General features: G+C 45.2%; 1 protein-coding gene across 33 annotated transcripts in view; it reads left to right on the plus strand.

Moving 5' to 3' along the window:
• The window catches only part of PTPRF (protein tyrosine phosphatase receptor type F), a 332,623-nt gene that overhangs the window by 98,013 nt on the left and 219,746 nt on the right, over positions 1 to 14,864 (plus strand). For 2 of the 33 annotated variants that reach the window (XM_085512293.1, XM_085512305.1), the window contains exon 1: positions 6,832 to 7,095. The exons of the other annotated variants lie outside the window; for them this stretch is intronic. The gene's annotated coding sequence lies outside the window, so the exon portion shown is untranslated. Of the gene's footprint in view, positions 1 to 6,831; positions 7,096 to 14,864 lie in introns of those variants that run through there. 33 annotated transcript variants of the gene reach the window in all.

Below are 14,864 nucleotides of genomic sequence, written 5' to 3' on the forward strand. Positions count from 1 at the left end.
CATGTGGGAAGATGGGGGAGAATCAGCATTTGCCAGATAGCAGGGAATAAAATCTGGTGGAATGACAAAATTTCTGTCAATGTTAGAAACTGGCAATAAATAAAAAATGAGAACCTGAACCCCCAAGAAACCATTGGGGGGTGGGGACTGGGGGGAGGGATTCAGAGAGGAGAAGGGTTGCTCCAGCATCTATTTCATCTGAAATCCATTCACCCAGATCAAGAAGTGTTCCTCAGGATCATGTAAGTGCCTCTGAATATTCCGACTATTCAATTGCTCTTTATGTGTGTATGGGTATGTCAGGCATTTTGTGCACATGCTGGGCTGCTGAGCCTGCTGGCAGCATAGCAGCTCAGCAGTATGTGTATTGGGAAACCAGTGTGTGAGCACTGCTGGGCAGCCAAAACTACTTCTCCCTAAGCCCTGAAGTGCACTTGGTTATGGGGCCCATGCTGCATGATGGTGTCTGCAAAGCATCGCATGAACCGTGTGTGCTCATAGCGTGGCTGCTGTTCATGTCAGTACCATTCATTGCAGTGGGACAAGGTGACAGCAGCCGCTCAGAGCTGTAGGGTGGTGAGGTAACAAGTGGGGCTGGCTCTGCTGTTCTGAAGGGAAACGTTTTGTTGAGCAGTGGGGGAATAAGAACAGCTCTAAGAATGGTTTTCTTTTGTGTCTCGTTGGAGGAGCTGTTAGAAGTCTGAATTCCATCTTTCTGGTGCTGTTTGAGGCAGACTGTACCTGCCGGCGTGAGCCTGCCTGTGAGAGCTCTGAGGGCTGCTGGTGCTGCTCCTCTTCCATCAGCCGCTGAAGCAAAACGAGTGGGAGGTCTGTGAAGCCAGATCGGTGCTGAGAAGGGAAAGCACAGATCCCACTGCAAGGGTTTAAAAATATGCTGTAGTGTAGCAGGGAAAGGCAGAGCGGGAAGGTGTGACTGGATGCCGCAGCCATAAATACCGGAGCTGGAAGCACAGCACGTGTCTCTTGGGGCAGGGGGAAGAGCAGCTGCATGGCCCCTTCTTGTCCTGGTGCCCAGCCCAGCTTTGGCCTGGCTTCTCCTGCTCTGGATCAGCAGATGTGCTTCAGTCAGCTGGAGGAAGTGTAATTTCTCTGGGGTTGTACAAGGCCAGGCTGCTGACCTGAATTTAACTCCTGACCTGCAGTACTGCACATTTGAGTTTGAGGGCTGGGCGGCTCTGTGCATCACAGGGTCGCTTTCCCCACAGCTGAGCAGAGGCAACTCCAGGGTCACACCTCAGTGTTTTGGGCAGAAAGTGCCAACATTTGCTGGGTGTCTTTGGGTTGGTGGTTGCAGAGTCATTGCTGGGTGTTTCTAAAAAGTAGCATGCAGTGACAATGTGGCTGGCGCGTGGCTCGCCATGCACTTGTCCCCCTCTCTGAGGGATCCCTGCTGCTGTTTAGTATTCTGTGCACCATGCAAGGACCCGGGCCTTGTTTAATCCGTTTGGTTCTGATTGCTTCCATGTATCCACAGGCCGTGTCTTGAATTCAGCGCTTTGCATTACAAATCTGCTCTCTAGAGATGGGCAGGATATATAGCTCCATCTGCCACGCTTAGTTAGAGCCCTTCTTTGTGGAGCCCTGCTAACAGGTGACAAGTGCAGCCCACTGAGATTCCAGCTAATTGTTGGTGTGTAATTATAGAAATAAGCACCAACGGGACCCTCTTCTGCAGAGTGGTGGAGGGCAGCAGGGCAGGAGGAGTGCACCTGAGCTGCAGTGCTGGTCCCGTGCTTACGCCAGCCCCTGGATGCCAGAGGAGATGCAGGGAGCTGGATGTGTCACAGGGAGGGGATCTTTTATTCTTTTGTTTCATGACATTTGGATGACAGCGTTTTTGAAATGGTCATTTCTGCGATTGCTATTAGGAGACAGCGGTTAGTCTAAAGTCAGTATGTGAAAGTGCTGGTAAATACAGTGTTTTTGCACCATCGGCAGAGAGGTGACCATTTTGATTTCTTATCTCATTGTTCTTCTGCTGAAGCTGAACCACTGTTGTCACAGGGTTACGGGAGATAAAATATGCATTTTTAGGCTTTTCTTAAGGTGGAAAAGAGGTATTTACTCTTTCACAGTTTCATAGTTCTTTAAAATCTGTTCTCACAGTGTCCAGGAGGGAGATGAGTGCTCTCATTGGCTTTAGAATTGGAAGGTGCCAGTGTGTAGGTATGTGGCAAGGCCACCAGTGTCCTTGTGTTGGATTAGGATGGGAGCTCCACACCGCCCTGCTGCTGTAAGCACATCCCCCTGCTGTGCTCTGTGCAGTGTGAAAGCAAAGCAAGTAGGGGTGGTGAAGCTGCTCAGAGGAAAATCACGATGCCTTGATGATAAAATATGTGCACGGAAGCGTTTTTACATAAATAAAGGTACATAAATATAAAATATGCACAAATAATGCGTGAATATGAGGCGTATACATCATATAGGAAAGTCTTTTGGAAAGAACCTCTTAGCAGGTCTGTGCTGAAGTTCAATAAAAACAAAGAGAGCTGCTGGCAAAGTAAAACCCAGAGGGGCAGAGTGGCTGAGGCTGATGTAGGGGCTGCATGTCATGGGGAGGAAGGTGTCCAATAAGGGCTCTGCCGGACCCACTGCTGCCTTTAGGGAACCTTCTCCTGGGGTTTTTCACCTGCAAAATCTGGTCATCCAGTCTGGGAAGCTGCAGGTAAGGAAGACTGAATTTTATTCAGAAAGCAGCAGGGAGGCCTTGTATCATCCACCTTCAAGTATGCATTTTGTTCTGTGTTCCTGATGACTTGGACAGCTGAATCTAAAAGCTGCTCTTGAAAACAATACATTGAGAGATGAAAGTTTTGAACAAGAGCTCTGGCAGGTAGCTCTGAAATATGACTGTAGTTTAAAACTGTTCAGAAACAGCTGTAATGACTGTAACATCATCTGTTGCTGTCAGAGTGAAACACAATTTCTTCCTCTGTGGGGAGAGGGAAAGTAGCTGGTTAACAGCCAGAGCCTTAGCTCTCAAGATCCACTTCTTAGATGAATGTGCTGAGGAAAAAAGCATGGCTCTTAAAAATACTGATATTTGACCTTTCTTTATGTTAGTTGCTTTTTTGCTAGGGTTAATGAGGTGACTGGTAGCTGGGTAAACTTAGCATATTCTTAGGTAATCGTATTAAGAGTGAAGTCTGAAAGGGCTGGGGTGGCTTGCAGCCACTCTGCCGTCCTATTTTCTCACTGCTCAACTGTGAACAGTGGCAGAGGAGACAAAAATGTTGGAGGCTGTAGGTTGGTGTTTACCTCCCAAAGGTCACCAGAAGTGCTGATGCCCCTTTGGTTGTTCGCTAGCAAAGGTGATGCCAACGCAGGTTGCTGCAGTACAGGCAGCTGGAGATGTCAGGGCTGCACTGCTTGCCTTAATGGAAACTGGTCTCTGTCTTGACCCTGTATTTCTGCTAGTCCTGAAAATTGTTCATAATGCTTTTCAGAGGAAAAAAAAAAAAAAAATCTATGGTGAAATTGGATATGGATTGGTATATGGAGGCCTGATGGGAAAAAAATACACTGGATAAATTTCGTTAGTGTTTGTACTCGTAAAAGTTCATTTCAGAGACTGTAAAGGATGAAAATCACATTGTTGGAGGTTTATGGTATTACATGAAAAAAGTGCCTGCTTCTCCATTTCTGGGAAGCTTGATGTTCAAGCATGTAGCTTCCAGATTATTACTGAGGCTCTATTGCCACCCTCCTCATTTCTGAGGTGATGTTTTGTGTTTCTAATGTATGTTTTCATTTTGATTCATTCTAGTTTCACAGCTATGGCCTTAAGTAATCACTCTGAATAAAGCAAATCCGTTTCGGTTGCATCAACAGGGCATTTAATGTCCACACAACTGCTAATCATTCTTCAATTTGTGCAATTAGAATAAAGCTCAGGTCGTAAGTGGTAGAAATATGGGGGAGTCTGAAGCTGCTGTGCCGTCATCTGTTCTTGGCTTGTGTGCTGCGGAGGGGATTTCTGCCTGCTCTGGAGCCTTAATTAAGTACCAGCCCTCTCTGTGCTTCGCTGGCGGTCCTGATTCATCGGTTGGTCTGGAAGAAGATGCAGCCGTGGCAGAAGGGACTGGGGTTTGTTTCTTGCTAGTATGTACTCATCATGCTAAGTGCTCCCATTGATTAGAGCAGCGTGCACACAGCTGCAAACAACACGGTTGGTGGTTTCTAGGAACGCTCGCTCTGCCATTCAGGAAGCCCTCGTCTTGTTGCTTGAGGACTTGATTTTACAGCAGAAGTGGAAATGTCAGGCACACACATGCAGGTGCTTGGAGGGGCTGCCCCTGTGGCTGTGCTGCTGCTGTGCCCACATCCCTGAAGCACAGATGGGCCCTGGGGCTGTGGGTGGTGAGAGCTGTGCTGGCGATGTGTGTGTCCTGTCATTTATCCCTGTTGTAAATGGCAGGTGAAAAGCTTCAGCTAATGCGCCTTTAATAATTAATTGGTGTGTACAGGCACATCTTAGAGCCATTTTCATTTTATGTGGCATGATAGACTTTTGATTAATTACCCTGGCTTGTAGAGTTGTAATAGATTAGTGCCTTACTTAAGGGGAGGAAAGGCTGTACTTCTCTTGTCATTGACCAAATGCTAATGGATCAGTAAGGTGATGCAGTCAGCCATGGTGTATGCTTCCCTGCTAATGCTGTTCCTCCAGCGTGCAGCCTGTTGTGAGTACATGCTTGTCCCTCCCTGTGCTGGGGGTTGGACTGGGTGCACCACTGAAGGCACTAGTGGCATAGAAGTGAATTATGCTTGCAGTAAACTAACCAGAAAAAAGTTGGGTTCCTTCTTTGGAAATCATCTCAGCTACTGAGTGATGTGCTGAGCTGAGAATGCAGGTGGCATCCTTTTGGCTGTTCTGAACCGTGCTTGAACGGTGGAGAATGTGTGAGGAAAAACAGTAAGGGAATGGGATCTGCAGCCCCAGTGGTGAGGTATGAGTGACCCCAGGGGCCACTCAGACCCCTATCAGTGCTAGGAATGGCTGTGTCTGGGTTTCGGCAGGGGCAGGGCATGTTGTAACGGAACCTGTACCATCCTAAGCTCTGCAGCAAGGCCTGTGGATGCTGCAGCTCTTCAGTCTGAATGGTGTGTGTGTGTTTTCATTGAGTTCAGTAAGGAAATGATTGACAATGCAGGTCTGTAAGGCACTCTTTTGAAGTAATTTTATTTATATAAATGACTTTCTGTCTCACTTGGTGAATGGGCAGAGTCTAAATGGCTCTTGTCAAATTGCACTGACTTGGGACAGTTTGTATCTCCCTTTTTCTCTGTCCATCTCCTCTAGGCAACATGCATCTCAGGCAGCTTTGGCCCTGCTTGGCAGCCTTTAATCTACAGCTATGGCATAGCCTGCCCTGAAATATGTCGAGCTGGAGGAAATCTTAGAAGTGCATTTGAAATTGGGTCTGTGGTTGTTGTGTGACTGTGTCCTATGCACAGTGGGACAGAGCCTGGCTGTGCTGCTGTGTGACTGCTGTTTGGGTGGATGGACACAGAAGCACTGCAGAGTCACAGTGATGCAAGCACCGGGGCTGTCTGCTAAAGTTTAGGGTGAGGAGGAAGATGGGGGAAGAGAGCAGCTATAAAGTAATGTCATAAAGAAGTGTCCCTCTTGTCCTTGCTGTGAAATGCTTGTGGGCCTTCTGGCTGAATGCAGTGAGCAAAGAACAGCCTGTGGTGAAATACCCATAGCAATGGGCCATTGCTCTCCTTGCTTCCTGTCACCTCTTTAACTAGGGTGAATGAGAGGACTTGACACATGAATAAACAGGTCAGCCTGCCCCGGCTGTGACACTGCTTAGGAGAAAGCATCTTCTGAAATGGTGCTGTTACATCAGTAACTTCACAGGCAGTGTGAGCCTGTCTGCTCTCTGATGTCAGACACGTAAAACCTCAGTATACTTAGTTCTGCAGGAAGAGATTTTTATAAAAGTCAGTGCATTAGAAGAGAGTTGTGTCCAGGAAGGTTTTTTGTGAGGGTTGTAGGGTCATGCCATGCTCATGAAGTGCCCAATAGCCCTAATAGTGCTGGTTCTGCTCACTGTTGCCCTCACTGTTCTTAGGCTGTGTGAGCGGAGATGAAAGGATTTGCAGTCTGATGCTTTCCCTGCAAGTTAATAAAGTTAAGGGACTGTTTTGATTCTCTCTGCCCCCCATTATCAGCAGTTGATCACTGAGTGGCTCGGAAGACTTTGTACAGCTCAGGATTCAAAGCCACTTGAATAAACTTGGGGTTTAATAAACAAAAGACTGATGAGATGCTTTGCTGCTTTTCTCTGCGTATCTGCCTAAGGCTTTTAGCTGTCCAGGAACATGACATACTACATCAAACTAGTTATTGGTGGCAAAGATTTTTTTTAATATTTCATTTTAAGAAACTTGCTGCTAAGGTTTTTTCCAAGCGTCTGTTACACTTGAGTAGTTTAAGTCCTGTATAAGAAAGCTTTAACAGTCTGTGGTGGTAATAATGAATTTACCAACTCCCTGGAGACAGAAATCTTTGTGTTGATACTAACTGGAAAAGTCTTAAAGGTAACATTAAATAACATTTTAGCACTCTCTGCTGTAATAGGACTTTGACCTTTTCATTGCCCCCCTGAGCCTGGGATGCTAATGGGGGAATTGCACATGAGACATGTGGAATGTCTGAGATAATTTACCAGATTCTGCAGGTCCTTTCTTGTGGACAAAAATACCTTAAACTTGGACTTCTTCAACTTGTAGAGGAGCTCAAATTACACCACTTACACCCAGTGTATGACTTAACTCTCAGCTTGCTAACATTGTCGAGATTGACTGCCCTGAAAGCTTTGGAGGATATGGGAATGTGCGTTTACAAACTCAGAGGGGTTAAGAAGGCTTGTAGTTAATCCAAAATACAAAAATGCTGCAGCAGCAGAATTGCTTCAAGCTCTTTTAAAAGTCCTTTCAAGTTAAGATGACATTGCTTTTGGTTTAATATAATGAATTCAGCAAAGCAAGAAGGCACTAGCTGTTCTCCTTGTTCCCACTCTCCGGTGAGGAAAGAGGGGCTTATAGGATTCTCATTCAGCTGAAGTAAGTTTGGTTTCCGTGTAGCGGGATAAATCCAAGCAGAATGCTTTCAGAAACAAAGAGCCAAGTGGATGCAGTTTTCTACCTCCAGTAACTTGCTGGAAACTCTCTTGTACAGCTGATGGAAAAGGGTTCAGGGGTGGTGGGGTTTCCTGGGCAGTTGAATTGTTTAATTCCTGGTTCATTTGACTGTCTGCCGAGTGGTTGGGTTGGTGTGTAAGGCAGTGGCTGCCTGTGTGATTTGGTTTGTCCTTCCTCATGTGTCCATGTGCAGGTGGGACTGAGTGCAGGCAGGCAGAAGCATGGGGCAGTATTTGGGGGTTTGTGGTGAGCTGCAGGAGCTGCTGGGTTCCTGCAGCTGTGCTGTGTGATCTGATGGTGTGGTTTGCTGCTGGTGGAGAGGTGTGACAGGTCCTGGCTGCCCATTTCAGCCCTTGTGGTTTTCTGCTACCTTTGCTCTGGAAGGATTTCCTTTTTCCAGAGATGACCAGCTCCGTTCAGGTTTTTTAGGATTTACTTTTCATTTATGGAAGTTCTTTCAGACAGCACAGAATCCCTTGGGAGACACAGCAGATGGAAGACAATTCCATCTGGACAGAGCAGGGTGGCTGCACTGCTGGGTGCTCTGAAGCCATTCCTGATTGAAATGAACTGGTTCCTGTGCAAGAGGGATACCCATAGCTCCAGGCTCAGCTGAAGGACAGCCCAGAACATATCTGCACTGAGCTCGGTACTGCTGAGACCCCAAATACCGAGCTCTGTACCACGGAGGTTCTGCTTGTGCAGGGCTGCAATGCCTCAAGCTGCCTTTGGTGCTGTGCAGAGGACAGTTTGCTAGGAGTCCCTCTCCCCAGGCTTGGCATGCCTCACAAGGAGTAGCTTGTTAGCTTCCTTCGTGTTCTCCTTAAAAGGGCTGTAAACAAATTTGACCCTCATAAAGCACCTGCATGCATAAAGCCGGTGTTGACTATTGCTAACATCTCCCTGAGCTGGATTGCTGCTTTAGCCCTGAGAGTACCCTGGGTAGTTTATTCTTCCATTTACAAGGCTGATACTTTTCTGAATGTCTTTAATGCTAGTTCAAAATATGGCTGTGTGTGGTGAGTGTCTGCTCTGCCACCTGCTGCAGAGGGAAATGGCCCCTGTTCTCCCAGTGCTGTTTCCTGGGAACTTGGAAATTCGGTTCTGCTAAAAGACAGGGAACATGTAGTAAAGGGAAAAACAGAAGGCAGATGTGCGAGTCTGTCACAAAGCCCTTTTCAGGAGCCTTCTCTTTGCTCTGAGAAGAGAAAATCACCTTGTATGCTGTGTGTGATTTAGGTTTAATATTTTTCCCCTTCACATTTTGACTCAAGAACTTCACTTTTGAAATTAATATAATACAGGATTAAAATTTAAGCCTCATCTGTCAGCAAAAGGTAAAGCAAATGCTTTGGGCTTTGGACCTTTGCTAATTGATCCATAAAATGCTGTTGATGGGATATCTTCCTTAAATAGTGACTTTTAAAACCTTCCCTAGATGCTAACCAGGGAGAGGGACTTAATTTAGTAGCCAGGGCGTGAAGGAGCTGACATCTTCTAAGAAATTTCTGGGACGGCATCCAAGTCAGTGGGACATGTCCTGGAATTTCTGGCCTGAGATTGGTGGCTGTCTTCAATTCAGCCTAACTCCTAAGTGCTGAGTAGATTCAAAATATCCTCTATGCCAAGATGAACTCGTTTCTTCAAACAGTAAGTGCTGCTGGCTTCTGCACTGAAGGAATGACTCCTTCATTCCCGTCTTCAACCCATCCCATTTTTGAGTCTTTGCTTCCTGGTGGGTGATGGTATTTGGTCACACTGGGGCTGCTGTTACCTTCCCCAGCAGCACTGTAATGTTGGCATGCCTCATTTCCAGTGAGGCTCCTGCAGTACTGCAGGCCCTGTTCTTGGTGGGTGATGCTATCTATAGTTTCCAGAATGGAATGCTCTGATGCAGAGGGAGGGGAATGAGTGCATCCCAAAGGCACAGTAGCAGCTCCTTCTGCAGGACCATCCTGACCTTGTTTATTTTGGACTTAGGCACCATAAAATAGCTTGTTAATTGCTGCTCATTTAGAATTTCAATTAGGTGGTACCAGATGAATTCTGTAATATTACAATTTAAATGTTATAAAAAATTGTGGGTTTTAATACTTTATAAATTGGTTAAAATTTAATTTAAAGTACACTGATTGCAAGCTCTTTGTGTATCTGCATAATTATTAAAAACCACAAGGATAAAAGAGCTCTCAAGAAGCGAGTGTGCCTTGCATTGTATTGCTGGGAGGGTTTGAGTGATGCAGCATCCCTCTGTGTAATGAAGGTCAACAGCAAAGGCCATGAGCTCTAGCACCAGCTTTGTTCAGTGGGAAGGGAAATACAGGGATCCTACTCATTGGGGTGCTATGATGGGAAAAGGGCATTGGGAAGAGTGAGGTGCATCTTGACTTGCTTACTGGCCCTTGCACTGAGAAAAGCTCTTAAGCCAATGGGCAACTAATCATAGAATCCTTAGAGTTAGAAGAGACCTTTAAAGGACATCCAGTCCAACTCCTCTGTCTGTCCCCTTCTTTTCTGTAGCTCCCTTTTAGATACTGAAAGGCCGTTATCATGTCACCACCTCGCAGCCTTCTCTTCTCCAGGCTGAACAGCCCCAGTTCTCTCAGCCTGTTCTACAGAAGAGTTGTTCCATTCCATGGGCTGTTTTTGTGGTCCTTCTCTGGTCGTGCTCCAGCAGACTGCTGAGTACTGTACGAGTGCAAGCATAGTTTGCCAAGTTCAAGTTGATGAACTTGAGCAGATGAACATCTAGAAGGAATGTTATCAGAATTCCTTTGAGGCACTGGTCTGCAGGTAAGAAAAAGCTTGGACATCTGGTGACACTTCATATCCTAAAGTAAATGCCTGAAACTTGGAGCACACGCATTGTATGTTGCTGAGGGCCTTGGAGCGCTTGTTTATTGGCAACCAAGGAGTTGTTCTGGCTGCTGTTGGTGTGCTGTGTTTGGATGTGGTGAGCAGGGTGCTGTGTCTCATGCTGACTGTTTAACAGCCATGTGTGAACCAAGGGCTGTCTCCTTGCCATGGAATCATGCTTAACCAGGTTGCACTTAACCTTTCCTTTGCTTTTCATTGAGCTGGGTAATGTCTTTCCCCTTGAAGAGCTGTTCTGCTTTTTCTGCCGAAAGCTTTTGCCTTTGGGATTTTACATTCTGGCAACTAATGAAATTAAAATAGCTTTCCTCCTAAGTACTGTAAATTGTACATTGAATCAGATTTCATTGGCTCCAAGTATGCTCTTCGGCACGCTAATGTATGAATGGATTAAAAAACAACTGGTGGTGATTTTCTTTCCTTAGATTTTACTGAATGTTATTCCAAGTAGCTGCACTTTAGGTAGACCTGCTCACATCTACTGAAGGGCATGTATGGATGATGACCTGGAAGGAGAGGGGATAATTTCAATAGCAAAGCTGTGAGGTTCCTGGATGTGACATATGGGTTGTCTTATTTTCTAAAGGTCTTTCTGTCTGCTATTGGCAGAAGACTCCATTGCAAAAGGGCAGGTTTTCTGTGAGGTACGTCGCTTTTTTTTTCAGGTGGATCATTTATTAGAATTCAGCTTAATCTTGACTCTGACTATTTGCATGATACCATTCCACTGGTAAAGAGCACATATATAAAATATATACACATATATATACTTTAAAGCTGCCTTCTCAAAGAAGCAGGGGTGATTTTGTTTGTTTTCTTTTCAGTCCCAAAGTTACGGTAGAACCAGAAACAATGCAGGATGTTTAAGTAAAAAGTCCACATGCATTTATATCAGATAATATGGTGTGTGGGGTCCATAGGAGGGAGCAGCAAGAAGTGTGCACAGGTGGCCGTGTGCCCTGCTTACCTGACAGGTAATGCTGTTTACTTTGCTGCATGGTTGGGATTTCTTTGAGGCTGGGAGAGGCAATTGCACAGGCTCATTAAAATGTACAGAATATTTTTAGCCTCCCACCTTTTCTCATCTCTTCAGTCTGATGGAGATGAGGTTGTGCATCACTGATAAGGTTGCGGGCCCTGTGAATCTGCAGCACCTGGTGCATCACTACCTGCAGCTGCGTGCACGCTGCAGGGTGTGCTCCATGCCTGTGGGTTCACAGCAGTATGTGCAGAAATGGGAGCAGGGAAATATTTTAACTTGCTTGATTGTGCAGAGTATCTGGGATTTGCTGTGTGGTGTGAAAGCCTGGTCTGGCCTGGGATGCTGCTAAGAGATTGGCTTTATACTGTCAGTGCAGGATTTCTTAATTTACAGACCTCTCGTTTCTTCATCTTACATAAGTATTATATTATGCCTAGGCATGCTTATTTGCATGCCTTTAATGTGTCTTGGACACTGTATAGTGGGAGGGCTGCTCTGAAGGTAATGCCTCCTATTTCATTTTGTGGGCTATGATGTCAGAGGTGGCTCCATGAAGAGTTGACATGTCAATTCCTCACTGAAGGAAAAGTTCAAGATTTGGCCCTCAGTGAGAAGAGTGGTGCACACTGTCCTTTGGGATTGGAAAGGGATCCCAGATAAACCACTGACTCTGACCACTACATCACAATGCTGACTGAGCTGAAGGCTTGAACACACAGCATCAAGCCATAATGGAAGACAGCCTTTCTCTTGCAGCACTACAAGACCAGTTCCCATGTCAGATTGAATTCTGTAGAGCATGTTGCCAGCTTTGGCTGGATTGTCCTCCCACATCTACTCTATAGTTGGTATTGGGCACCTTCTGTCATCTGTCTGTGTGGGTCAATGAAAAATGGTCTGTGTGAGCAACGTTTTCCCAGCAACAAAGCTGTTAAATAGCTGTGAAAAGCTGGGTCACCTCTGCTGGTGCAGATTTCTGTAAGCGTTGCATGCAGGCTCATTGCTAATAGAAATGCACAGCTGATGGTGGCCACTACGTTAAAAAATAGCGTTTTGAAATTGAGAATTTGCTCTACCAAGTAGTATAATAGTGCTGTTTGTCTCTGTAGTTTCCATGGAAATAAATAGGAGGCATTACTTCTGGAGCGATCTCTGTGTGTGCTACCTCAGAGGGTGTTTTTATTCTCACACGGAAAAGTGAGGGAGCTTGAGTAGGGAGGAAGAAAAGAGTAATCATAAATTTAGCATCTTATTGTAATAAGCTTGATTGCGTCTCTGTTTCTTTATAGGTTACAGGAACAGCTTTCATTTTTCATACAGAATGCAATTGCATGAGACTTGTGCTTTCATAGTTGCTGCTTATTAGTTGCAGAGGGAATTTCTGGGTGCTGTCTTCCATGGTAACAGCCAAATGCCTCCCAAGCCAGAGGACTGCAGGATGCTGGGGGCGTTCTGCACAGAGAGAAATCAGTTTAATAAATCTAATAAGCCCATTTACCCTACTGGGCTACGTTAACTACCTGCGTATAAACTGAGCACACAGAATGTTTGGGCAAAGGTTAGAGAGGCAGTTTCTTGGAAAGGCTAACTCTGGAGCACACCAAAGCAGCAGCTATTCTTATTCTAGCCCTCAGTAATACACAAAATAATGGGGTTCAAGCAGTATCTGTGGTTGAGGCAGTAATAGCAACTAAGATATAATTAACTTCAAAACCCTTTAGGAGAGAATAATTCCAAAATGTAGCACTGAAAATGTTCATAGTTTCACAAGATGAGAATTACAGAAAGTTTAATTGGATACATAAACCCTCTGGTATGGCATAAGATGTCTGCTGTGGTGGTGTTAGGGAGAACCCTGCCCTGTGGCAACCTGCTGCTGTGCCTCCTCCTGTGCTTTGGAGCTGTAGGATGTGGGTCTGGTTGGGCTCTGGCTGGGGCTTGGGTCCAATCTAAAGCAGCGATGCCACCAGTTGTTCTAGTGGCAGCTGTGTCTAGCAAGGATGGCTGCTGAGATGTGTCTGGGAGCCTGATGGACTTGTGGAGAAGGGTTAGCAGAATCAGAGCAGTAGGTCTTTTCTACACTGCCACAAATGGTGGTGGATGGAGGCTTTGCTGTGTAAGCTTCCTATAGCCTGGCTTCAGATAGCTCCAGACACATGCAGGAGCTCAGGGTTAACATTTATCAAGCTGCTGGTAGCCAAATCAGTGAGGTTAAAGTTGCTCATGGAATCCCTGTCCACATCTTCATGAGTGACCATGACCACGGTGCACGTAGCACACTGAGTGCTGTCAGTGGCTTGGAGGTCAAAATGTGAGAATGACTGAGCTTCAGAATGGAGAACTTAAAGAAGTGAGCAAGTTACTCAAGGAACCCCTAAATTAAAGTGTTAAGAGCAGAAAACAAGTGGAGAGAATAGTGCAACAGTTCATTGATGTGGTTTGAAACCATAATGGAACGTGAGAAAGCAAAGCTGAAAAAAAAAGTTAGCAAGACTGGGAAAAGTTGGCTTTAGTTTGATGGCAGGTTTGAAGAGCTGCTCAAGCAGGAGGGCTTCAAAATGTGGAAATCCAGCTCCTATGTACTGTTAGTAGAGAGTAGAAAGCATAATAAGCATAAAAGAGCTGAAGGATCTAAGGTGGACTTTGAAGAACTAACATCTATAAGTAGAAGATAAATAATTTAAGTAAATCAGCAGCCATTGTCTTGTGTGAAAAGTGGGCTTACCAGATGATGGGAGGTTAAAGGTGGCAATTAAGGAAGAAAAGGTACTGCTTAAAAGGGAAATGACTTCTCTGCATCAATTTTTAACTGCTAAAAATGTAATGGAGGACTTAGCACTAGTACCATGCCCGGCCTTTCTAAATATAAAAGATAAGCAAATTTCAGAAATTGAGGTCTTGGCAAAAGCAGCTTTGGAATAAGCTATTAATCTGAAAGTATTAACTGAGCAGACCCTGGTAGTATGTTACATTATATAAAACATAGTTGAACTTACAGCAAAAGTAAAGGGATTTTTCGTTGAAGAGAGGCACTTTTTCAGATGAAAGTTCTTTATGTACCTTTTACTGTGGTTGAAGCAAAAATAGAGAAAATAACAAAACGCTTGAAAGATCATGTTCTTGTAGGGGCTGCCTTTCATGGATTCTGTGAGGGAAAACCATCCTAGTAGTTGCTTGAAATGTAAATGCTTGCGATGCAGAGAGCAGGCTACAATTTGTTCATTACCCAGAAGAACCCTGGAAAATTCCTACACTGGGGCCAATAAAGGGGCTGAATAGACATGTGAATAGAGCAAAAGCATTATTATAAATAAAGTGATCGAGTTTGAATTAGGATTGGTTTAGAACTTAGTTTGGTCTGAAGCCAGCGTGCACCGTACGAATGCTTGAAGGACAGATTACCCCTCATCTGATTCATCATTCGTGTTCTTGCCATTTGGGTTGGAGTCATGTTGGTGCTTGCAGGATCTGTCTGATCGGCTTTGCCTGTTCCTGTCAGTCTGAGATGCAGAACTGATGGGTTCAGCATTGCTGAAGCCAGATGCAGGAGCGGCAGTGCCCCAGCTGTACGGTAAATAGCAGTCAGCTTGCAGTGCCTCCTAAGCAGCAAGACTGGGAGGACAGTGTTCCTCTGCTCTCCCTCCCTGTTGTAGTTCAGAACCTTCTGCTGTGCATCGTGGGTGTGTGAAACTTGATGCTAAGGAGTTGGGATTTAGAGGAGAGGGCTCAGTACTTTGTGATTTTAATCATTTCATTGTGCTGAATGCAAGCCTATAATTACATGGCCATTTGTATTAAGAATATATTGTGTTTGTAGTCATTGGTGGAAAAAGTG

This window comes from Coturnix japonica, chromosome 11 (genome assembly GCF_054131305.1).
Source record: "Coturnix japonica strain WE chromosome 11, WE-NBRP24, whole genome shotgun sequence".
Lineage (NCBI taxonomy): Eukaryota > Metazoa > Chordata > Aves > Galliformes > Phasianidae > Coturnix > Coturnix japonica.